Source organism: Chiloscyllium plagiosum, unplaced genomic scaffold (genome assembly GCF_037043375.1).
Source record: "Chiloscyllium plagiosum isolate Xiang-an unplaced genomic scaffold, Cpla_swu_hap1 HiC_scaffold_12, whole genome shotgun sequence".
NCBI classification, from domain to species: domain Eukaryota; kingdom Metazoa; phylum Chordata; class Chondrichthyes; order Orectolobiformes; family Hemiscylliidae; genus Chiloscyllium; species Chiloscyllium plagiosum.
The window spans coordinates 32791470-32816081 of NW_028270150.1; the positions used below are offsets into that span (position 1 = coordinate 32791470).

Here is a 24612-nt window from a genome sequence, read left to right on the forward strand (position 1 = left end):
CCCAATGAGTTCAACAATCAATCTGTCCCATTTCCTCTGTTCTGTCCCAGTGGCTGTAACTGGGTCCTGTCTCCTGCCCACTTGACCCCTGCAGTTCATTGACAACGTTTGAATGAGGTGCAAGTCAAAACTGGTTCAAGTTGTCGGGCATTGACATCAAGTGGGCAGCACTTTTGACCCCGCACCCATTGTGAGCAGAAGTGCAAGAACACCCATCTACACCCAACTGCTGAAAAACGGAACCGTGGCATTGCAGGGCAACTTGTTTTCGGAATAATGTCATTAATTCTCCTGTCTTGCAAACTGTTCAGGCTTGTCCTAAATATATCAAAAAAGCCAAAATATTTAATAGCACAAAGTATTATATACACAAAGGGGCTGTGTGTCATCTGGAAAGAAAACAGCGCAATGTTCAATGCTAATTGGGGTGGCATGGTGGCTCAGTGGTTAACACTGCTGCCTCACAGCAGCAGAGTCTCAGATTCGATTCCAACCTTGGGTAACTGTCTGTGTGGAGTTTGTACATTCTCCCCGTTTCTGTGTGGGTTTCCTCCCAGTGTCCAAAGATGTGCAGGTTAGATGAATTGGCCATGCTAAATTGCCCATAGTCTTAGCTGCATTAGTCAGAAGGAAATGGGTCTGGGTGGGTTACTCTTTGGAGGGTCGGTGTGGACTTGTTGGGCCGAAGGGCCTGTTTCCACGCTGTAGGGAATCTAATCTAAAAATAATGTAATGTCACTAACTGCATGTTATGGGATTCATTTATTGAAAAAATCACTTTGTTGAATCTGTTTTGATAAAAAGTGACTGACAAACTGATCCTATTAGAGCAGATGCTCCTTCTGCTACAGTGAAGAGATTTTCTCAGTTTCTTTCCCCAGGAGCCAATAAACAAGTCCTCCAAGTTTCGGGTTAAATCTGATCATTAAGATGCACTTAAATCCAGTTTAGCAGTATGCTTAGCAGCAACAATTGCAAACATTTATTATTGACTTGCTCCTCTGAGGTGGATTACATCAAACATATCTTTTAATTTTAATCCATCTGGGTTATCCCACACTCCAAAAAAATCTGTGAACCCTTGACTAAATACATCAATGTTTTGAATTGAATGTGGATTTAAAACAAAACAGGAAACCCAATAATGAGACAAGCTGCTCCTGATTATGTTGCATCTTGAAACTACTATATCTGCATTAAATAGCATCATGAAAATAATCAGGTAAAAATATACTTATTGCAAAACTGATTACCTATTATTTTGGATTAAAGCTCTACCGGGGATCAAGAGGTATTCTAATTGTAATTATTCCTTGTAGGTTATTCATTGTTGTGATAAATTTACATCATGGAGTTTTCTGGTAGCTACACCAAGAATATAATTCTGGAAACTAGGCAAGTCAACATCTAGTCTCATTATTTTGACATTTACTGATGTCCAGGCACTGAAATTCAACCTTGGCCCTCTTGTTTCAATTAATGCAACGCTACATTATGTCAATGAGATATGACAGTTGTTATTAGTCTCCAGTACAGATGGACAATGAAAGTCCCAATTCTTTTGGGCACTAACTAAAGCTGTACAACTGCTAGAAACAGACAACACACTAAGACTCCTTCCTCCTGTCTTAGGTTCTGAGTTGTCATGGTGAAGAACTGCATTGGAATTGCCTCTCTGTATTTGGAATTCAATTCTAATTGAACGATATTGGGCTGAAAAATAACAGAAACCATATTGAAGGAGAGAGCAGAGGAATATATAGAAATCTAAAATACAGTAATGAATCATCACCATGGATTTCAAAAGGGAAAAGTTTGCTTGACCAATTCCATTACTTTGTTTTGTAAAAAAAAATGAGTTGACAAAGATAATGCAGTAAATGTTATTCATCTAGATCTTCCAAGAGGCCTTCACTGAGGCAGCATGTAAAAAACTAATTAAAAAGGTCACAGCGTGTGCAGTCAGGGTCAAATGACAAAATGGATGGCTAGCTGACTCCAAGACCAAAATCATAGATTTGGAGAAAAGGGGAATTATTCAACATGATAAAAGGTGTTCAGTAGTGTTCCAAAGGACAAATGCTGACACCATTACCATTTACAATTTATATTTAAATTTAGACTTAGGAATCAAAACTACAGTTTCTAAATTTGCAAATGACACCAAATTTGTTGCGACAGGGTGGGGGCTTATTAGTTAATGCTGAGGAAAATAGGAACAAATTACATAAATACATAAATACATAAATACAATAAATTTCATAATGAGCATATAATTGGCAAATGAATTTCAACAGAGATAAATGTGAGATATTACAGTTTGACAAGAAAATAAAGAGATTACATCTTAGAAAATAAAATTCTGAATGAGACAGAGGAGCAAAGGGACTTGGGAGTAAAAATACATAAATCATTCATGAAGTTACCAGGGCTATACAAAAACCAAACCGAGCACATACCATGATCATTTTTTCGAAAATGCACTATTTTGACTAACAAGGCCTTGTTATTCACTATCATTGTCCACAGCATTGCCCTTTTACACAATGCTTTTAAACACCGATTTTATTACTTTTCTTGTCACATTGTACAGCTGTGAGTGCAGCTTCCTCCTGACGGAAAGTCTAATTGCAATCATTGCAAAGCAAATGCAGTAACTAGAAGAAAGACCAGTCACAGCATCTCTTGTATCTGAACCATTTGGTGAAGATGTTTAGCATTTACAGTCTTTCTTTTAACCAGCACTGTAATAAGTGTCATCTCTGAATGCAATTTCAGCTCTTGAAGAATTAGGAATTCAGTTTGATCCAGAAAAGCTTATTCATGTGGGAGAAATAAGTTAACAATTCATTAGATAGACATTCACCATTCTAACATTGAAATAAAATGCCACTGTCACTGTCCTGGGACACCTTCCCTAATGCTATTGTGGGTGTACCTACACCAAATGGATTGCAACAGTTTAAGAAGGCAGCTCACCACCAACTTCAAGAACGACTAGAATGGATAATAAATGCTGACTTAACCAGCTATGCCCACATCCCACAAATGAATAAAAACAACTGTCAATGGGATCACGGTTTTACCTCATGAGGGTATTGAGATTTTCTCTTCAGGTCTGGGGCACAGGGGACACCTTGGGTACACAGTTCCTTGAAAGTGTCAGGTAGACAGGGTGGTGAAGAAGGCATTTGGCACACTTGCCTTCATTGGTCAAAGCATTGAGTATAGGAGTTAGGACATCATGTTATACAAGACATTAGTGAGGCCACTTTTATAGTATTGCATACGAGCTGGTCGTCCTGCTACAGGAAGTGTGGTATTAAACTGGAAAAGGTGCTGAAAATATTCATAAGTATGTTGCCAACCAAGACTGCAGGGTTTGAGTTATAAGGAGAGGCTGGATAGACTAGGGCCTTTTTCCCTGGGAGCATAGGGGGCTGAGGGGTGATGTTATAGAGATTTTATAAAATTATGACAGGCATACATAAAGCGAATAGCCAAAGTCTTTTTCTCAGGATAAGGAAGTCCAAACCTAGAGGATATAGGCTTAAGGTCAAAAAGAAAAGATTTAAACTAGACCTGAAGGGCAACTTTTTCAGACAAAACGTGGTCCATACACAAGCTGCCAGAGGGAGTGATGGATGTGAGTACAATTACAATATTTACAAGGTATTTGGACAGGAACATGAATAGGAAAGGTTTAGAGAGTTCAGGGCCAAATGCAGGCTTATGGGATAAGTTCAGTTTAGGAAACCCGGTCAGTATGAACGAGTTGGACTGAAGGGTCTGTTTCCGTGCTGCATGACTCTATGACTCTATAACTATATCCGTGAGAGGGTAACTTGCTGGAATGTGCATACAGGCTTCAAAATGAGAAGGAAGTGAACATGGTTTATTATTCACAAAATCAAAGTGTTCCACAGCTCGCTATTGTAAAGAGTGTGAGCACTCATGAAAGGCATAGCCCATAGGATTCCATTGTCAGTATTTCTCCGAAAGAAAGGCAATAAAATGAAGGGAAAAAATGCAAGTTCTTGCCATATTCTAAACTATTACATATAAACTGTAAAGTAATGTTAGATTCAGGAAAGCAACCCACAGGGCTTTATGATTCCTGACATCAGGTGGAGAAGAGGTTTGGTGCCTCCCACAAGTTTTAATTAGTACAGTGGCCTTTGTATCCATTTTCCAATGATTCAACCTGCTGATCATCTACCTGAAATTTCACAGTTCTGCTGTATAAACACAGTCCTGAGGCACAGCTGCTGACCCCAGTCTCCTTCACACTGACATAAATGCAAATGACAGACCATGGAAAATTCATTTAATTTGTGCTATGTGCTTTCAGTAAGAGCTGGACCAGACAACAGCCCTGGATTTTACTTGGCGGCTTGCCTCTGCTAGATACATGTTCCAAGACATTGAGCTCCCACTGCAGACTCACTGCAGAATGGGATGTGTCCTGGCCTCATTGAGCTGAGCTGGGAGAAAGCTCAAGGTAGCTACATGGCCTCCTGCCTACAACAAGCAAGTGGTGGGATCATCTGCTGGGCCATTTCAAGAGGTTTCACAAAATTGGTGGGGAGTTAGATTTTACAGCTAGAATCTTCTGCTGCCAATGGTGGAGAAAGATAATTGGGATTGACACCTCATTACCAATTAAGATTCTTAAATGGTCAACCAATGATAATTGAAGGGTTTCATGCCACACAGGCGGGCCTGTTGTCACACAGCATGCACAACATCTGATAGAGCACATCTAAAATGCCAATTTAAGGGATTTGACCCTCTGGAATAACTGTACAGAGGCCAGTATCCCATCACCAAGTCACCCTGTATTTACATGTACCCAGGATGCTTGCTGTGGCCAGCTCTGAGTCAGTCCCCAAAATGAGGAGATTCGGAATCCTCTGTTTATACTGGTCAACCAGGGCTCCCCATTTGGCCTAGGTTAACAACCCAAACCAAGAATCTATTAGTCAATGAGATCCATCTGGTTCCAATCACTTCATCCTCAATCAAAGGCAATCTGTTCTTGAGTAGGGTGCAATAAATAAGGCAATGGGGAGCATTGTGAGAGCCAATTATCTCCCCTTGCTCCCCATGCACTCTCTCCCTGCAATATGTCAAACAGCCACTGACCCACAATCTTACCTTTCTTTGTCCTAGGTCCTCTCTGATATATGAAGTACAGAATGTACCCTTCCTGCAAGTCAATGCCTCCATTTTACTCTCACCTTTGTGGGCCTTCCACCTCTGCCAGGATCTGGATTCCAGCAGTCGACCTGACTAGTGCCTGAGTTGTTTATGGTTTGACAGGCCTTCCCTGGAAGGGGCAGTGCCAGGTCTTTCACTAATTCTCCATACAGCCACCAGGCCACCTCAAGAGGACTTCACAAATCAGTGGGCCACAAACCCCACTTGCAAATGTCACATGTGGCATGTTGACATCGGACCAGCAATGCAAAGTTATTACACATCTCAAACCTTCCAGAAGCCAAGCAACTGTGTAAATCTGAAGTCCACCCAACTGCCAAATAGTAAGCTATTGAATTTGTTAAAAAAACAACTGTATAAAATTGTCCATCACCCACTACATTTTTCAAGTGTTGAACAGATCACAATTTGAGAGTTTTCTCTAGCAGCGCTAATAAAGTTACACAAGTTCAGAGTAAAGACCTCCCACTATAACTGCGCTGAATGTGGCAGTTCATTCTGCTGTTGAAAGCAGCTGTATTTGCTCTTTGATTTCATGTGTGAACTTTCAATGTAAAGGAAAGATCAGTTTAGACACTGGGGGATCTTTAAATTTGTGGTTGTGACAGACTTCCTGTTTGCAGGATGATTCCATGCTTTCCATGATGTCCCTTATCAGACACCTGATGACGTGCAGAGTCCACTTTTCACTAACCAGCCAACTCCCATTGGCTTGACTCAATGGTCTGAAATGGTATTTGGTGGGGTGAAACCATTCTCTTTGCATCAACTTTCCTTTCCCCCGCCCACTGAGAAATGTAAATTCTAGACCCAACAAGGAATTCCAAGCTTCCATTTCATTGTAGGTAACTTCTGTTCATGACCTGAGCATTTGTGATAGCCCACTTCCAGTGAGGGAAGGTAAAATTACAAATAAGACCTGTAAAGTCACTAGGACAACAGATTCAAATACAAACCAGAACCCCATCAGCTTTTGTCGCAGGAATCTTAGGTTCTATTTCAGTTGTGCAGATAAAAATAGTTTGTTTGGTTCCTTGTAGCTTCAAGATGGGCAGTTGGTGGATTTAAACTGCCCACTCACCTGGCTTCTGCCAGGCAGCTAGGGTTAAATCACCGTATACTTTGAGGACTCTCAATTATTGGTCAATTTCACCTGGTGGTCTCCTCTGTGATGATCGATGAAACTTGCAACTGAATTTACACTTTGGAAGTAATAGTGTACAATAATCATGACTTAAATGCAATTGATGACTTAAAGCAAGGTGACTGTTTGTTGAGTGGTGCTGTTAGGCAGCTTAATTGTTTCTGAGTTATGAAGCAAACAGCTAGGCTTGGAATTTCTTCTCAGCAGCTCCATGGCCCTAACTTAGCCAAATATGGAACATTTATGTCCATGAGAGGAGTTTCTACCAGAGGCCCAGACAAGTTACGGCTGGGGGAGCAGAAGCATCTCAGAGGAATAAACTCCTGGCTTTGCAAATAAATCCATGTTCCTCTGATTTCGAGTGACATAATTTTGTTAATTTCATTACTTTCATTTCATCACAAAGACGCAGCTCTTTGGGTCATCCATATCTTTAATAAGGTTCCACCACTTTCTCCAGATCTTAAATTACACACAGCTAAGTTTACTTCTTACATATTTCAATGTCTGTCTTCCGCATAAAAGGATTGCTTGATTGAAATAAAATATCTGAAGCACAAATAATGAAACAGTCTGTTTGCAGTAATATCACAGCTGTAATTACATTTAGCGTAACCCTGTGTGATGTCTTTTGAGTGTATTCTCTAGCTGTGGATCAGTTAGCAAGCTTGACTTTTATCTTTTTTGAAACAAAGCTTAGTCTGCTTTGTATTTGAAAGTATTACACAATAAAAGGTCTTCCAGGTGTCAGCAATTATACACAAGGTTCAAACAAGTGAATGTTATGATTTTTTTTATTCTTCGTTTGAACATTTCCCAGAGTGCCACTCTGAGCACTGATGTATGAACTGCTGAATGGCAGCTTTTAATGAGATCTGTCAGATTTTCAAACTCCTAACCTCTAGCTCCCCACTGCACCATCTCCATACCATACCCTTGTGAGTGCTTGGGTTAATAGAAATAAATGGGACTTTCACATATAATTGAAAAAAAGTCTTAAATTCTACTGTTGATTTAAGCTAGGTTTTTCCATTTCCCATGCAACCAATTCAGACATATTTCAGCTAACAATGAGGAGTTCATTAAGCTGTCTGTGCAACAACAGACTAACCTAAGACTAAGACTAAACACCAAAGCATTCTTCAAAGTCCATTTCATAGAAATGACCCCTCAGGGATTTCTAAGCTTTACAAATTTAGAAATAATAAAGTAGTCGCCTAAATTTGCTAACAGTCTTTCAAAGTAGCCTTGAAGGGAAGAATTCTTATTGATTGGTCAGTGACATTACATGGTTAAGGATATCACCCAGACTGTCGCCCAAATGCAAACAGATCAGGTTCGATTAGTTTTTGTGGGGAAGGTTCTGTTTCATATTTCAATAAACAAAGATTTGTTTCTATATGATTCTGTTGCCATTATGCATCTATTTTGTTTTTAATTTGTTCACGCAGCATGAATATCACTGGCAAGGTCAATATTTAACATTCAGTAGTAATGCGCTTGAGAAAATGTTGCTGAGCTAGTTTTTCAAACTGTCCTGTTCTAAGTTAGAGTAGTCAAGAGGAACTCTAAGTATTATGTCCCCAATGTTCTTATTTTTCTGTCTCCACTTTGACGTACAATTTTATAAACAGCTTTTCTATATCTGCCAAGATCTCAAAACACCCAAGTCTGCTTCATGGAATGGAGATACCTGTATGATCCTGTTACATATCCTATATAAGAACAGACCAGCAATTGAAATACAGTAGTTACAAAGCCAGACAGCTTGCAGGCTTAAATACCCATAAATAAGCCACAAAATAAAAGGTAAAACTTGATTGTTCAAGATTCTCTTTTCTTATTGGGATATCAGAATCTCTGCTCTGATGCGACGTCAGGCTAAGTACCTGCTTCTTCCAGCACAGAGAAAGAGAGAAACAGGAGGGTCATTGACCTGTCCTCAAATGTGTTGCCATTTAGTGAAGTGTTGGCTGATTTGTGTCTGAATCCCATTTACCTTTTGGCTCCATATCTTTTTATACCCTTGTCAGATAAAAACCCATCAACCTCAGGTTTAAAATTAAGCGATCTTTCACTACCTTTTATGCGAGGCAACTCCACATTTTCAATCCTCTTTGTCTGAAGAAATCTTTATCAACTTTCCTACTGAATAACTCAGCTGTTTCAAAGGTTAATATTTATCTTCTTCTCCTGGACTCTCCAACTGTCAGAAACACTTTTTCCGGGCTTCCACCATATTAATTATTTTCAGAACTGTAAAATCTCAATCAAATCACCCCTTAGCATCATTAGTTATGTAATTTCTCTTTATTATTTAATCCTCAAAATCCTGGTAACATTCTGGATTGTTTGAGGCTTTATGTGCTCTAAGGGAATAGTGCTGAAGGCTTAATGATTCATCATAATTGTTAACAACTTAAAAAATAATTTAGAAGATCATGTACTCAAATTTTCTAAAGGTTGGCAGTACAGTACCTAGAGCAGTGTAGATGGAAGTGTGTTCTATCGATACCTGTCTTGTTGTTTTAAGTGTATAACAAGTGTAGTAAATGGATCACAAGACAGGTACATTTAAAGGTATAAACTCATATTATCCACCTAAAAAGGATATAGCATAATTCTTTATAAGTGATGACAATCTAGAAATAACTGAGGTCTGAAAAGATGCAGGTATCCAGGTACATAAATAATAAACGTGCCATATAAAAACAGGCCTTAAAAATAATGAAAAAGACTAATGGAATGTGGGCTTTTGAATCTGGAAGACTACATGACAACAGAAGTCTTGCTTCAGCTAGGTAAAGCCCTGGTTAAACCACATCAAGGCTTTATGTTAGTAGTTCTGGACACCAGACTTAGGAATAATATATTCGCTTTGGATAAAGTACAGCATGGATTGATAAGATTAAATATTATAGGTGTTAAGCTATGCAGAAATGTTAAATTTTAAAGTATGTGGAATTTATCAGGTGAAGAGATGACATGGACAAATTTTCCAAATATTCAGCGAAACATACAGGTAAATGAGGAGAAATGATTTCTGTTAGTTGGGAAGTTCAAAAATTAGAACCCATGCTTTAGGAGTGAAATTAGAACACACATCAATATCTAAAAGGTGGAACTCTCTTCCAAAACAGCAATTAATGCCAAATCAGTAGTTCATTCCAAATCTGAGACTGATTATTTTCTTGATAGCCGAAGGTAAAAAGACATATGGAACATTGGTGCCTATAACATGTTTGATCAGAGCAATGAAAAAGAGTCACATCGAATTTGAAACACTAATGCTGTTTTTCCCTCCACAGATACCATCAGACCTATTCAGTTTTTCCAGAATTTGGTTTTTCATTTCAAATTTCCACCAGTTCATTCTCAGTGCATACAGGAACAAGAATAGGCCATTTATGGAAATAGAGTTATTAGCTGAATGACAAAACGTGTGGTATTGGAAAAGCACAGCTGGTCAGGCAGCATCTGAGGAGCATAGAGTCTCCTCAGATGCTGCCTGACCTGCTGTGCTTTTCCAACACTATACGTTTTGACTCTGATCCCCAGCATCCGCAATCCTCGCTTTCTCCTTTTGAGCTAAATGGCCTACTCCTGTTCCTGTAAATATATCCAAACCCATCACAGTATCCAAAAACTCATCAGGAGAATCAAAATGATCAGCAGGAATGTAACATTACTCAGGAGAACTGAAACAGAACGCTTTTGAGTATTCACAATATGACTTAACACCAGAAAATGCTTTGCCAAGATTAATAAAATCAAAAATTAATCAAACTTTTCTCTTTGTTTGGATTTCCTTAAGCATTTCCGACCTCCTTTGAAACCTTTGTTGATATAAATACTGATAGGCACTGCATGCAAGCTCGAAACTGAAAATGTTTAAGACCTGTAACAAATTGATCTCCCTGCATTCTTTGACCTCTATTTTATTCCTAACTTCTTTTCAATAGTTTTCCATGAGGCCTGGACTTCGCTTATGGCCCTGTGAATCTGAAACTGAATGAGACAAAAATGAAGGTGTACCCTGTGCATGCATGCAGTGTTCTCACCAGCAATTTCCTTTCTTTTAAATTCAGTGCTTGGTAAACTGGGATCAGCTGTGTCTCGGTTGATAGCCCCCAGATCCGTGAAACAGGAGGTCATGAGTTCAAGTCACCACTCCAATGAGTTGAATACATAATCTAGTCTGGCAATTCAGTGCAACACTGAGAAAGCACTGCATTACTGGAGGTGATGACTTTCAGCTAAAGTGAGAACTCTCCTCTGTCCTTTCAGGCAATGGACCCAATTTTAGGAGGAATTGCAATCACATTCAGATTGCTACTCAGAACCACAAAAACGTCATGATGCAGAAGGACACTTTTCTATCCATCAAGCCTGCATGGACTCATGATCACTAAGTACAATTCTCCTACTTTTGCCCACACCTTTGCATGTTATTTTCTATCCAAATATTCATCTAATGTCCTATGGAATGTCTCAATTGAACCTGTTTCCACCACATTTTGAGGCATTTTATAACCTAGATATTCAATGAATAAAATGCTTTTCCTCACTTTACCCCTGAATCTTTTATAGATCATTAAATCTATGCCCTCTCCCTCTCCTCATTTTATTACATGAAGGAAGAGGTCTGCATTTTTGGCAGGAGATTCCAATCTGGGCTCGTTCATAAATGTGAAGCAGGCTTCAAATCTGACAGGTCCCTTATAGTACAGGAAGTCTGGGGAGGGCAAACCATGCCACCATTCTCAACATTAGTTCCTTGCCATGTCCTGTGATTTCAATGCTTGGCATCACGTAATGCATATGTAAAAGAGCAAATATGTAAAGGTAAAAGGTAAGGGAGTCATGTTGCCAGGAGGGTACGGTGCCAGGTGAAGAGGGTATAGGGTACCGGGGTAGGGAACTAAGGATGTGAAGGTGTGTTCGCATCGAAGGGAATATCGGTTCACTGTGGAATGTTGGTGGGAGTGGATGTGCTCACTGGTGCCCTCTGGGGACAGCGGTGGATATTGGGTCCAGCAATGCTGGAGGGTGGGGAGATGGAAGGTTGGGGTGCTAGCCACTGGGTGTAGATGAGGGAACAAATCTGACAATGAAATCATAGAGATGCACAGTGCAGAAACAGACCCTTTGGTCCAATGCGTCCATGCCGACCAGGTACCCTAACTTAATCTAGACCAATTTGCCAGCACTTGTCCAGTATCCCTCTAAACCCTTCCTATTCATATACCCATCCAGATACCTTTTAAATGTTGCAATTGTACTGGCCTCCACCACTTCCTCTGGCAGCTCACTCCATATATGCACCACCCACTGCATGAAACAGTTGTCCCTTAGGTCCTTTTTATATCTTTCTCCTCTTACCCTAAACCTATGCCCTCTAGTTCTGGACACCCCTACCCCAGGGTAAAGACCTTGTCTATTTATCCTATCCATGCCCCACATGATTTTGTCAACCTTTATAAGGTTATCCCTCAGCCTCTGACACTCCAGGGAAAATAACTGCAGCCTGTTCAGCCTCTCCCTATAGTTCAAATCCTCCAACCCTGGTAACATTGTTGTAAATTTTTTCTGAACCCTTTCAAGCTTAACAACATCCTTCCAATAGAAAGGAGACCAGAATTGCATGTATTATTCCAACAGTGGTCTAACCAATGTCCTGTACAGTCGCAACATGACCTCCCAACTCCTACACTCAATACTCTGACCAATAAAAGAAAGCATACCAAATGGTTTGGAGGGATGTGGGCCGGTGCTGGCAGGTGGGACTAGATTGCGTTGGGATATCTGGTCAGCATGGACTTGTTGGACCGAAGGGTCTGTTTCCATGCTGTACATCTCTATGACTCTATGTCTCTATGTCTACCGCTCTGCCCTCATCAATCCTCTTTGTTACTGCGGTGACTTGGAAACTTCTGAAGTCATGAAAGGTGCTATGAAAGTACACATTATTTCCTTTCTTTCGTTCAAGAAATCTTCAGCTTTCCTACGATTCAACTCTACTTAGATTCAAGATCATTGATATTGAAAAGGTAGGGGGTATGTAAGTCTTAAAGGGGTATTGCAACCTAACCAAGCTGGAGTGGTATGGTAAAACCTCCACTGGTGCAAGTACTGACTTTCCTTTTAAACATGGCAATGGTTTATAAGTCTGCCAAAAACATTTCAATAACAATTTCATTGGCATAAATTGGAAGTTATTAACTTTAGTTACACATTAAACATTGACAAGCAGGTAAAGTTAAATCAGGAGTTTCTGACTTCCAAACTCAGGAATGCAGCAATTCTATGGTTTCCACAAGATATAAAGCTGTTGAGCATTTAAAACATGTAATAGCAAAGATAGGCTTTTTAATAATTTAGAAGATATTTCATAAGACTGGATGACAGTTTTGAATAAATATTTTGCTTTCTGTCGACTCAAAGATTCATAAGACACTTCATGGCACAAAATCCTCAAACAGCACTGTATGTCTTTGGATTATTATTCCCATGCAGAGCACAAAGAAGTATTGATGTGAGAAATTGAATATGAAACAGGATTGTGTTTGTTAACCAAAATATGTTTTTTGTAGTATCTTTAATGCAACAAAGAGCTTAATTAAGCATCAAACCAAAAGATGTGAAATTAGGATAAGGTGAAATTGAATACTTGGTTAATCAGACAGATTTAAAGGTGTGATATTAAATGAGAAAAGTGGGAAAATAATCATGACAGCAGTACCTAAACAACTGAAGGCAGTGACACAAACTACTGTATGAGTACCTTGCATTTAACATAGTCTGTGTTTCAGGAGTCCATGAGCTGTTTGTACACTCCAATCTGGCTGTTTACACGCAGTCAGTTTGCAAGCTGCACAAATAAACCAATGGCCTGCTGTAATGTCTGCTTCATAACTTAGAAAGTGTTTTACTATTTTAAATGGGCTAATCCATGAAGCAAGTAGAAAGGGAGGACTGCTGATGCTGGAGATCAGAGACAAGAGTCTGAGATGTTGGAAAAGCACAGCAAGTCATGCAGCATCCAAGGAGCAGGAGAATTGACACTTCGGGCAGGAGCCCTTCATCAGGAAAGTCCATGTGGAATCAGATGGTTCCATACTGAGGAAGGAGACATGGCTGTGGTAGCGAGTCTGCTTGAGGACTTGGCTGAAGAGCTTCAGGGCAGAGGAGAGGACCTGGGGGTACAGTGAGAGAGGGACTCAGTGAGATCTTTGTAGAGAGAGGAGGAGAAATTCTTCAAGGTAGGCATCCTTGGAATAGGCTGCACAGTAAGTTTGAAATCAACTAGGAGAAAGTGAGGACTGCAGATGCTGGAGATCAGAGTCGAGAGTGTGGTGCTGGAAAAGCACAGCAGGTCATGCAGCATCCGCAGAGCAGGAGAATCGAAGTTTCGGGCAGGTGCCCTTCTTCAGGAATTCCTGATGAAGGGCTCCTGCCCGAAATGTCGATTCTCCAGCTCCTCAGACTCTCGACTCTAATCCATGAAGCTGATCAATAAGACACTTCATTGTAAGTGACTAATTATTTGACCATTACAGACCACATGATACACAAACAATGAGGACGGGGAAGTTGGGCACATATAATGGGGATGAAATGAAGGGACAGAGTTCTTCGAGGCCTGAGACAAGTTACAGAGATAGAGAGGTCATAGAAGGACCTGAAGTATAGTTTTCCGATCAAGCTGTTGGTGAACAAGGAGCAAATGTAAGCCAATGAACTCTGGTGCGATGGGTACCTGGACTTTGATGCAAGTTAGAAAACTTTAAAGCATTAAATGTGTTATTTTGGGTAGAGTAGGAAAAGAAATTCAGAAATCATCAATTTTCTGTCATCATGAAATCTGGAAGGACTGAAACCCACGAATCAAGACATCACAGAAGTGGTTACAAGAAAGAGAATGAATGATGAGGGAACTCTAACAGCAGTAGTTACATACAGTACTTCCAAATCTGAAAGTTACAATCAAGGGAAGAATAAGGGAAGTAATGAGTTCTACAGTTTTAAGAATCTGGTACAGAATCAATTGGAATTGGAGAAATTATGATGAGATAAGTAGCGTTCTTTGAATAATTTACCTACAACCAAAGTTATTATTTTCCCAGCTTGTGCAAAGCTGATGTTTCATTTCCAACCAAAGCTTTTCTTTTATTTGTCTGGATGCCCTTTCAATTTTTTCCCCAATAAAGGAACTTTACATCCTTACACAGTCTGACCTACTTGTGACTCCAGACCCACAGCAACGTGTTCACTCTTAACTGTTCTATGGGCTTCAGGGATGGGCAATAAATATTAGCTGAGCCAATGACACCCACATCCCTTGGATTTTTAAAACAAAATTATAGATATATATTTATATATATGTAAAATTGACTTGATTTTCATGAGCTTGAGAAAACAATTCTGATGCAGGTTAAAAGAAACAGGAAGCTGTCTGGACACATTGAGTTGAATGGATCACAGTGTACCTAGATAGATTGGTGGAGTAGATTAAACTAATTTTAACTGCAACTGATAGTTTTCACCAAAAAAAATGGTTATTGAGTTAAAGCCACTTAGCCATTGAAGAAAGGCTTTCAGATCTTCAGGTGAGAAAGACAATGTAGATCATAGATCTCTTAGAATGTTACTACTAAAGCTTGAAAGAAATCACGTGAAATTCATTTTTGGAGTTAATACAATTCGACACAAAATTTTGCCGCACTTCCAGTATTTGAATATGGTTCATTAATGTTTTTGTCTGCTTTTACTATATGGAGACAACATTTGGGATATCCACTTTTGAAGCTGTCTGTTGATCAACTTGTAAGACATATACCAACAATAAGAAGAAAGTGAGGACTGCAGATGCTGGAGACCAGAGTTGAAAAATGCTGGAAAAACACAGCAGGCCAGGCAGCATCTGAGGAGCAGGAGAATCGACGTTTCGGGCATAAGCCCTTCTACACCAACAATAAGTCTTACATGTATGGCATCTTTAATGTATTAAAGCATTTGAAGGTGATTCACAATTGGGTAATCAACCAATAGCAGGTGTTGTGCTAAATAAGTGACATCAGAGCGAACGATCAAAAGTTGACTCAAACAGGAATGTTTTACAGGAGGCATGACAGGGGAGATATGGAGAAGATTTTAGGAAGAATTCCAGAGCTTAAAGGATAATCAACTGAAGGCACAGCCACCAATAGTTGGGTGAAGATCTGGGGAATGGAGGAATTTAAAGCCCCTAGAAGATTTTAGACAAGACAATAGATAATAGACAATAGGTGCAGGAGTAGGCCATTCAGCACTTCGAGCCTGCACCGCCATTCAATATAATCATGGCTGATCATTCCTAATCAGTATCCTGTTCCTGCCTTATCTCCATAACCCTTGATTCCACTATCTTTGAGAGCTCTATCCAACTCCTTCTTAAATGAATCCAGAGAGTGGGCCTCCACTGCCCTCTGGGGCAGAGCATTCCACACAGCCACCACTCTCTGGGTGAAGAAATTTCTCCTGAGCTCTGTCCTAAATGGTCTACCCCATATTTTTAAGCTGTGTCCTCTGGTTCAGCACTCACCCATCAGTGGAAATATGTTTCCTACTGCCAGAGTGTCCAATCCTTTCATAATCTTATACGTCTCAATCAGATCCCCTCTCAATCTTCGAAACTCAAGGGTATACAAGCCCAGTCGCTTCAGTCTTTCAGTGTATTTTAGGACTGAGCTAGATCCAGATGAAGAATGATGAGTTTCAAGACTCGAGGCATTGATGGGACTGGATATCTACTTAGATCTGTGAGCAGTTGACTGAGTGAAACTTCTAGAATTTAAATCATAGGCAGCAGTGTTTATGGAGTAGATGGGAGGTCAAAGGTTGAATACAATATAAATAACTGCAAAGAAAGATAAAACAAATTAAAAGAGAAAACTTCGACTGGGATAAAGCTAGCTCAAAAATACAAAACACTCAGAGGTTCTATCAGTAATTATTCAAATGTTAACACTGCATACCGTAGAAAGTGGGTCTGAGGAATTAATAAAAGGAAAACGAAAAGATAGTATATGATTTGAACAGATAGTTTGCATTGTTCTTCACAATAGTGTCCACAAGTAACATCCCAGAAACAGAAAATGAAAGGGAGGGAGGAGCTCTGAAAAATTAGAACTGTAAGGAAAGTGGAACGAAGCAAATTACAAGACCTACAGTATGGCAAGTCCCTGGATCCTAATGAAGTTCACCATAGGTGTTGAAAGATGTGCCTAATGAGATCATTAATGGGTTGGTTTAATGTTCCAAAAGTCCTTAGATTCAGAGAAGGTTTCATTAGGCTGGAAGATAACAAATGAAACCCCTTTGCTCCAAAAAAAAAGGGAGCCAGAAAGCAGGAAACTATTGGCAAGTAAAGTATCCATAATATAACTGGATCAACAGAACAATTTGCTCATGAGAGAAAGAGATGTCGGGGGTGGTTTTTAACCTGAGGGTCACCATGCCTCCGGTGAGTGGAGAGGTTGAAAAGGAGATCCCTTCATCATAACATCTGCCAATACAGGAACTGAACCCACACAGTTGGCATCACTCTGTGTTGCAAACCAACCATCTAGTCAACTGAGCTAACTAGGCCCCTTTAATTCATCCAATACATGATGTAGTTTAACATCTTCATTGTAAAGAAGATAGAAGCAATTAAAGATATTATGGCAAAGCTTTAAGAAAAAAGAATCATGGTAATCATGCAAGGTAAAATAGTTACGTGGAAAAAAAATCACGTCTAACTAATGTATTGGAATTCATTGAAGAATTAACAGGTGCCATCAATAAAGGGGAGCTAGTGGAAGTACTTAGATTTCCATAAGACATTTGATATGGTGCCTTATCAATACTCACTAAATGAAAGTCATGGTAGAGGCTAACAGGTTGCCATGGATAGAAGATTGAAGAGATACCGGAACAAATGGCTCTAATGTTCAAGTACCCCCCACTGTGCTTTGCATTGTAGTTGTGATTTGCACCAGAGGGGACCTTTCCCTTCTTCTCTATGCCTTGCAGTGTTGTGCTTTCCTCTTCTGTTGTTTATAAGAATTACAGTTTCAATTTCAATGATGTGTACAACTAGAGAAAAAAACTACCTCAAGTGACTTCCTATTGATTTCTTCATTTGTGCTTAAATGAAAAACACATCCATTCGAAAATTATTCTAAACTCACAGACAGTTGATAACTCCCTCAAGATTCTTACGCTTTCACCTTTGAAAACTCATGGTTCCACAATTGCTGGCTCATAAACCCTGAATATGGAAACCTTATTTGAACCTTCAGTAACTGGCAAAAGAGTAGGGCTTTCCATATAAGTTCCATAAATATGATCTTGTTTAACTGCAAGGCAGAATTGCAAGTAACAGAACTAAACACCATTGCCTAAGAGTATAGTACTGCAGTGTATATATGCTGGGGAAGATACAATCATTTTTCTTCTATATTCCTTTTCATAGGAGATGGCATCGCTGGCAAGGTCAACATTTGTTGCCTATCTAAAACTAACTTTGAACAGGATGGCTTGTTTGGCCATTTCAGACAGCAGCTCAGAGTCTGAGAGTCTATAGTCACATATAGAGCAACGATGCGAACTTCCTTCTCTGAAGGAGAGATAGGTTTTTCCTCTGGTAACCAATGATAGCTTCATGCTCAGTAATACTGTAATAAGCTTTCAATTCCAGATTTTATCAAGTGAATTTCAATTCTATAAGCTGTCTTAGTGAGATTGAAACCCATGTTCCCTTGGCATTAACCTGGGCCTACTAGTTAGCGATCTGATTACTATACCACTGCTTCCCCTTTACTTCAGTCATTACACTTGTTAAAATTCAGGTAAAAATTTGAAAAGTTCACTTTGCAATGGATAAAGTATTTTTTCAAGTAAAGCAGAAAAAGCAGTGTCAAACTATGCAAATATTGTCTTGAAATTTATGCTGACCTAAATTTTTACTGGTCATGAAAATAAACTAATAAATTGATTAAATTAATAAATTGAGTAATAAATGTACTCTAGTTGAAAATGTCACAGAATCCTACAGTATTGAAACAGTCCATTCAGCCTATACCAACCCTCCAAAGAGCATCACACCCAGACTCATCTCCTTACCCTATAATCCTGCGTTTGAAAAGCCATGTCTAACACACTTTATCTCTACATGCCTTGACACAATAGGCAATTTAGCATGGTCAATCCACCTAACCAACACATCTTTGGCCTATGGAAGAAAACCAGAGGAACCGACAGAAATGGGGAGAACGTGCCAACTCTACAGAGATGCTGCTGGGTGGAATGGAACCTGGGTCCCTGGCTTTGTAAGGCAGCAGTGCTAACCACTGAGCCACCACACTGTTTAGTTGTTCATAGTGTCCAGGGATGTGTAGATTAGGTGCATTAGCCATGGGAAATGCAGGATTATTGGGATAGACCATAGAACATAGAAAAGTACAGGACAGAACAGGCCCTTCGGCCCGCGATATTGTGCCGAAGATTAATCCTAATGTAAAATAGAATAACCTGACCAACACGCCCCTCAATTCACTGCTGTCCATGTGCATGTCCAGCAGGCACTTAAATGCCCCCAATGACTCTACTTCTACCACCACCGCTGGCAACGCATTCCATGCATTCACAACTCTCTGTGTAAAAAACCTACCTCTGGCGTCTCCTCTAAACCTTCCTCCTAATATCTTAAAACTATGATCCCTCATCCCAGTCTATTCTGCCTTGGGGAAAAGTCTCTGGCCATTGACTCTATCCATGCCTCTCATTGATAGGGCAAAGGGATGGGTCTGGTCGGATGCTCTTCAGAGGGTTGGTCTTGGACTCGTTAGGCCAAATGGCCTGTTTCTACACTCTACGGATTCTATGGTATAAAAATTTAATAAGCTGAACTGTCTGTTTTTAATTCTGAGACTGAAACTCTTAAATGGTTTGGGTGTTTTACAGGCTGTGCAACTGTATAGGTTGGTTGATGCAGTCAGATTGGGTGGACAATATATTTCATGTTTTTCGCTCACGTTTTGGCCTCAGTTTTCTACACAAACTCCAGGAATTTCGAGTATTCCGGAAATGGTTACTATAGCAATGAAGTTTCCTTAAACAAAGCAGCAACAAACTGGGCCACAGAAGTGCACCATTCCGTGAACACCTTGTACAGCTTGCATGAGCTCTCTGCTGTCTCTCACTCCACAATTACCGGTAATGAGAATCAAATGTTTCTTTGGACCAGGATTAACCTCGGAGGGAAAAGGGATGTAATTATTGTTATGAAAAGGTTCCTTTCTGCCCATTGAGATAATGAGCCTGAGCAGACACATGTGCTTCTTTTGTTAGGCAGTGACTGAGTGGCAATAAGCAGCTGAGCAAAGTTAAACTGCACACACATCGCAAACCAGTTGGCCACCACCTGCCTATATTTCCTGGCCCACTCTCTTGACCCAATGTGACAAGCTGTTTCTGAACATCATGTTCTTAGACATAACATTTTATTATGTGCTGAACTACTGGCAGGTAACTGAGGGCCAATGATAAAAACTATAGGTAGGCAATTTCTATCATTAGTGCACGAGTCACACACAATAGCCAAGCTTTGGATCTGAGCAGCCGGAGATTCATCTTATGTTCAATTCTAGCTAAGTATTTTCTGGAAACATGCCCTACACAAAATGGACAGGGCAAACAGGACTGACAGCTGCCAATCTGGTGAAGCAATTTTAAACCCAGGAAGTCCTGGGTTTAACTCTCAAGGTTTTGCAATATACCAGCACTGAAATGGAACAGCCTAATCTCCTGACTGAGGCAGATGACACACAGGCACGGGAGAGAAATTAAAGTAGTAGTGGAGGTTACAATTCAGAATGTTGCGACTTTCTTTTCCCCACTTCCCTCACATTTTCCCCCCAATGTTTTTCAGTGGTAGGGATGCTGATGCAACTGCCTTTGTAATACAAAGAGGACAACAGGGATTTCAAAAGTCATTCCAATTTCCAAGAAACACCTTCAAGGAATCATTTCAACATACTCAGAAGGTTGAACCTGTATCCTTTGGAGTTTCCAAGGAAGAAAGGCAATCTTATTGAAGCACAACGAATCCAAAGAAACTTGACTGGGTGGTTGCTGAAAAGATGTGTTCCCTTGAAATAGGACTAGAAATAGGAAATCCAGTTTTAAAATATGGAAACTCCCATTCAAGACGCAGTTGATGAAGAGATTTTCTGTCTCTGTGTGGGTTAGCGGTCCGTGGAATTCTCTTCCCCAGAGAGTGATGGAGGCAGGGCCTTTGATTATTGTTAGGACATGGTTAGATAGATTTTTATTTAACAAAGGAGTCAAAGGGTATTGGACGTAGGCAGGAGATGGATTGGAGGACACACTGAGATGAGCCATGATCTTAATGAGCGCTGATGCTCAAGAGGCCAACTGATCCAGTCCAGTTCCTATTTTATATGTTCTCATTCAACTGAACAACTGTGAAATGTATAGCCTTTCCTTCAGGTAAAGTCAAGTTGTAAGAAGATCAGATACAGAAGAGGCCAGTCATGGCAAGTTCCTGTGCACCTTTTTAGAGGTTTAGAGGCTCAGGAATGCTTGTTAGGGCCCGACAAGGAAAGTTTAAGTCTCCCTTACCCAGACTTTTCTCCCCTGGATTAATACCCAATACCTGCCAAGGACTTAGAAAACACAATCCACTGACTAATAAGTAAAAACAAAATTTCTGTACCAAACTGTCAATTTGCAATGAATTCTGCCTCCAAAGTTACTCACATTAGTTGTACACATACTACTCATATTTACTTTTCCCTTTGTGACCCTGCAGCCTTGGTTGTTTAAAAAGTGCTAATTATCACAGAAAGGCCACTACACATGAGGAATAAATGGCACGTACAATAGTAATCCCACTAAAGCTACTGTCTGTTACCCAACATTCCATTTAGAACTAAAAATGAGCTTACATTCTGTTAATCAGAAGGTGGTTTGTTAAGAAAGATGACCCATTTTCTTGAAGAGAAATTGCAATTTCACACTAATACAATTCCAACTCATTTAAAGGAAATGGTTAATGAATACTCAGTGTTCTGAACTATAATTTATTTGGATGCTCTGTAATCTTAACTGAAACTATCTCCATATCCCATTGAAATCAGCTCGCAGTATCTGATTTAATTCTGATGTACTTATAAAAGCTCTGGTTCTTTAATTAGCAATTCTCTGGTTGCTGAAAGATTTCCTAAAACTTCCACAGTGCGGAAAAATGTTCAAGTTTGGGAATAGTCCGGTGCTTTTCTTATTTTTAACTACTCCTATTAAAAGTTCAAAATTCTTCAAGGACGAGAGATGGTGAATGCAGAAAGGAAGTTTGTCCTGAGTGGTGGTAAAACAGGGGACACAGACTCAGAATACAGGGTAGCCATTTGTAAGTGAAATGAGGAATTCCTTCATTAAGAGGACAATGAATCGTTAGAATCATCAAAAGGGGTGTGAAAGCTGAGTGAGTTCAAGACAGAGATTAATAGACTTCTAGGTACTAATGACATCAAACCATTTTATAGAACAGTGCAATAGACTCAAAAGACTGAGTGGCCTATTCCTTCTCTCACGTTCCTATCAGGCATGTGTGTAAAATGTATGTATTCTTATAATGAGCATGAGACATTGATGGCCCAGTGTGCACTATTTATTATTTATGTGATAGAAATATATATGGAGCATGCAGAGCGAGAATAAAAATGAAACATCCTTTAGATTGTCCAGATAGTCTAATTCAAAGATAGAAGGTGAATGATTTCTTTGTAAATTCCTAGCCATATAGAGCAGCTTGTTCTCAGCCTGCAGTAACTATCCCCTTCCTGTCTTACCTTTTGGTGAAATTTCTTATATCAATTCGGCACTTCCCCCATGACCTTGACTAAGCTAGAGAGTTTGCTACACAGAGAATGGCAGACCTTAATACTCAGATCTTTCCAAATTAATGTGTCTGACACTGCTGAGAAGTAAACACTTCTTGTCTAAGCTATTGCCTCCAGAACGCATTCCCAAACAAGAATGGCATGATACAAGTTGGAATGCCCGTTGTGTACTCCAGTAGCATCCAAAAATTTCTGATTTAGAAAAATGTTCCCTAATAAAATATTGTAACAGTTCTAATCTCCAGATCAGCAATCATGAAGACTTTATGTAAGATGGTTCAATTATTTCCAAATTAAGGTCAGTTTTGTATTGAGACTGAGGCATTGACTTCACCAAATACTTGTAGGTTTCATTAATGAGAAGACTTTCATCCTGTCTATCTGAAGGATCTGAACTCAGGTCTCAGAGGTGGAAGCAATCACTTATTGAAGCCACTATTACAAAAACAGTCAATTTGATTGACAAGGAATTTGGTTTCACATAGACAGACTGTCATAGACAGAACAGGTTTTGTCAGCTGTTGAAAGACCGTGGTGCAATGCACAGCTGTAATCTACAAAGGAGTGAAACTCATTGTATTCCTCTGTCAGCTGGAGAGATCATCTTCTGCAATGGTAATACCAGATACCCTAAAGGCAGAAACATTGGGTGGGACTTCAGATGCAAGAATGACTGATGGACTCATTTGTTCTAGAGTTTACAGCAATTGTATCATCCCATACTCCATTTTAACAGGACCATTTGGTCTTCCCAATATATTATTTCACTAAAATTATTACCAGAAAATGATTATCTCATGACAAGTCTTTTGTAACATTGTGTAACTTTTCTTTGAAACATTCACAGGATAGATGTCACTGGACAGACCAGTATTTATTGCCCATCCCAAGCTGCCCTGGAGCGCAAGAACTTTCTATAGGCTACAACCTTTAGAACCCAACTGGAAATCTTGTAAAGACACCTGCTCATTGTAGGGCTATGGAAAATTAAGTTGCAATGCAACATTTTCTGACATACGAGCATATGAAACAATTTAGCCCTAGACCATCAAGCCTCTCAAGGCTGCCCCACCATTTAATGAGATCATGGTTAATCGGATTGTGTTTTGAATTCAATTTTTTCACTTGCCTTCAAAAGTCCTTGACTACTCTGCTTAAAAAGCTACATCTACTTCTGTTTATAAATGTTCAATGACCCTGCTTCCACTGCCTGCTGATGCAGTGAATTTAAAGTCACACAACCCTCAGATAAAAATAATTCATAGAATCCTTATAGTGCAGAAAAAAGCTATTCAGTCCAATGAATCTGCACTGACCCTCCAAAGAGTTTTTGGGCTGTTGTTGGACCACGTTCTGAGCTAGCCCAGAAGAGGAAATATCCTCTTTCACATCCATCTTGTCAACATATTCACAGACATTCTATTCTTCAAAGCATCCTATCTTCAGAAGACAATGTGCTCAATCAATCTAGTAAATCTCCTCTGAACTATCTCCTATACATTCAAATCCTTTTGTAAATCAGGAGCCCAGAAGTATACACTGTATTCAAGATGTGGTCTCACCAATGACTTGGAAACTGAAACAAAACATCCTACTTTCATATCCAACTCTTCTCAAAAATAAGGATAACATCCAATTAATTGCCTTGATCATGTGCTGTACCTGTACATTAACTTTCCCATAGCCTGTGAACCAGAACATTGAAATCCTTTTCCACTTCAGAATTCTGTAGTCATTTTCTGTTTAATGAATAGTTTCCTTCTTTATCTTTTCTGTCAAAGTGGACATCACATTTTATGTCATCTAACAGGTTTTTGCACATTCACTGAACCTCTGTTTGCAACTTCTGTATGTCTTCTTTGCAACATCATTTCCTACCCATCTTGATTTGACCTGCAAATCTAGCTACCACGCCTTCATTCCCATTATCTAAGTCATTGATAAAAACTGTGAAACATTGAGGCCCCAGCACACACTGCGGTGGGAACTACTGTTGTATCAGGCAAAAGATCCAATTATGCATGCTCTCTGTTTTCTGGCAGCTAGCCAATCTTCCATCCATGCTGATAGGTTACACCTATACCATGAGCTTTTATTTGCTGCAATAAACTTCGGTGCGGCAGCTTATAAATGCCATCTGGAAATCCACAGGTTCTCCTTTATAAATGCCTTCAAAGAATTTCAATATATTGATTAAAGATGACTTTCTTTGACTAAATCCTGCTGACTCTTCTTGATTAGCTTGAGCTTTTATATATGCATAGCAATATCCTCTTTAATGATCAATTCTAATATTTTACC

The 24612-nt window shown here is 39.6% G+C and overlaps 1 protein-coding gene across 3 annotated transcripts in view; it reads right to left on the reverse strand.

Moving 5' to 3' along the window:
- epha3 (eph receptor A3) overlaps positions 1-24612 on the reverse strand; it is a 245408-nt gene that overhangs the window by 185710 nt on the left and 35086 nt on the right. The gene's annotated exons all lie outside the window — the stretch shown is intronic.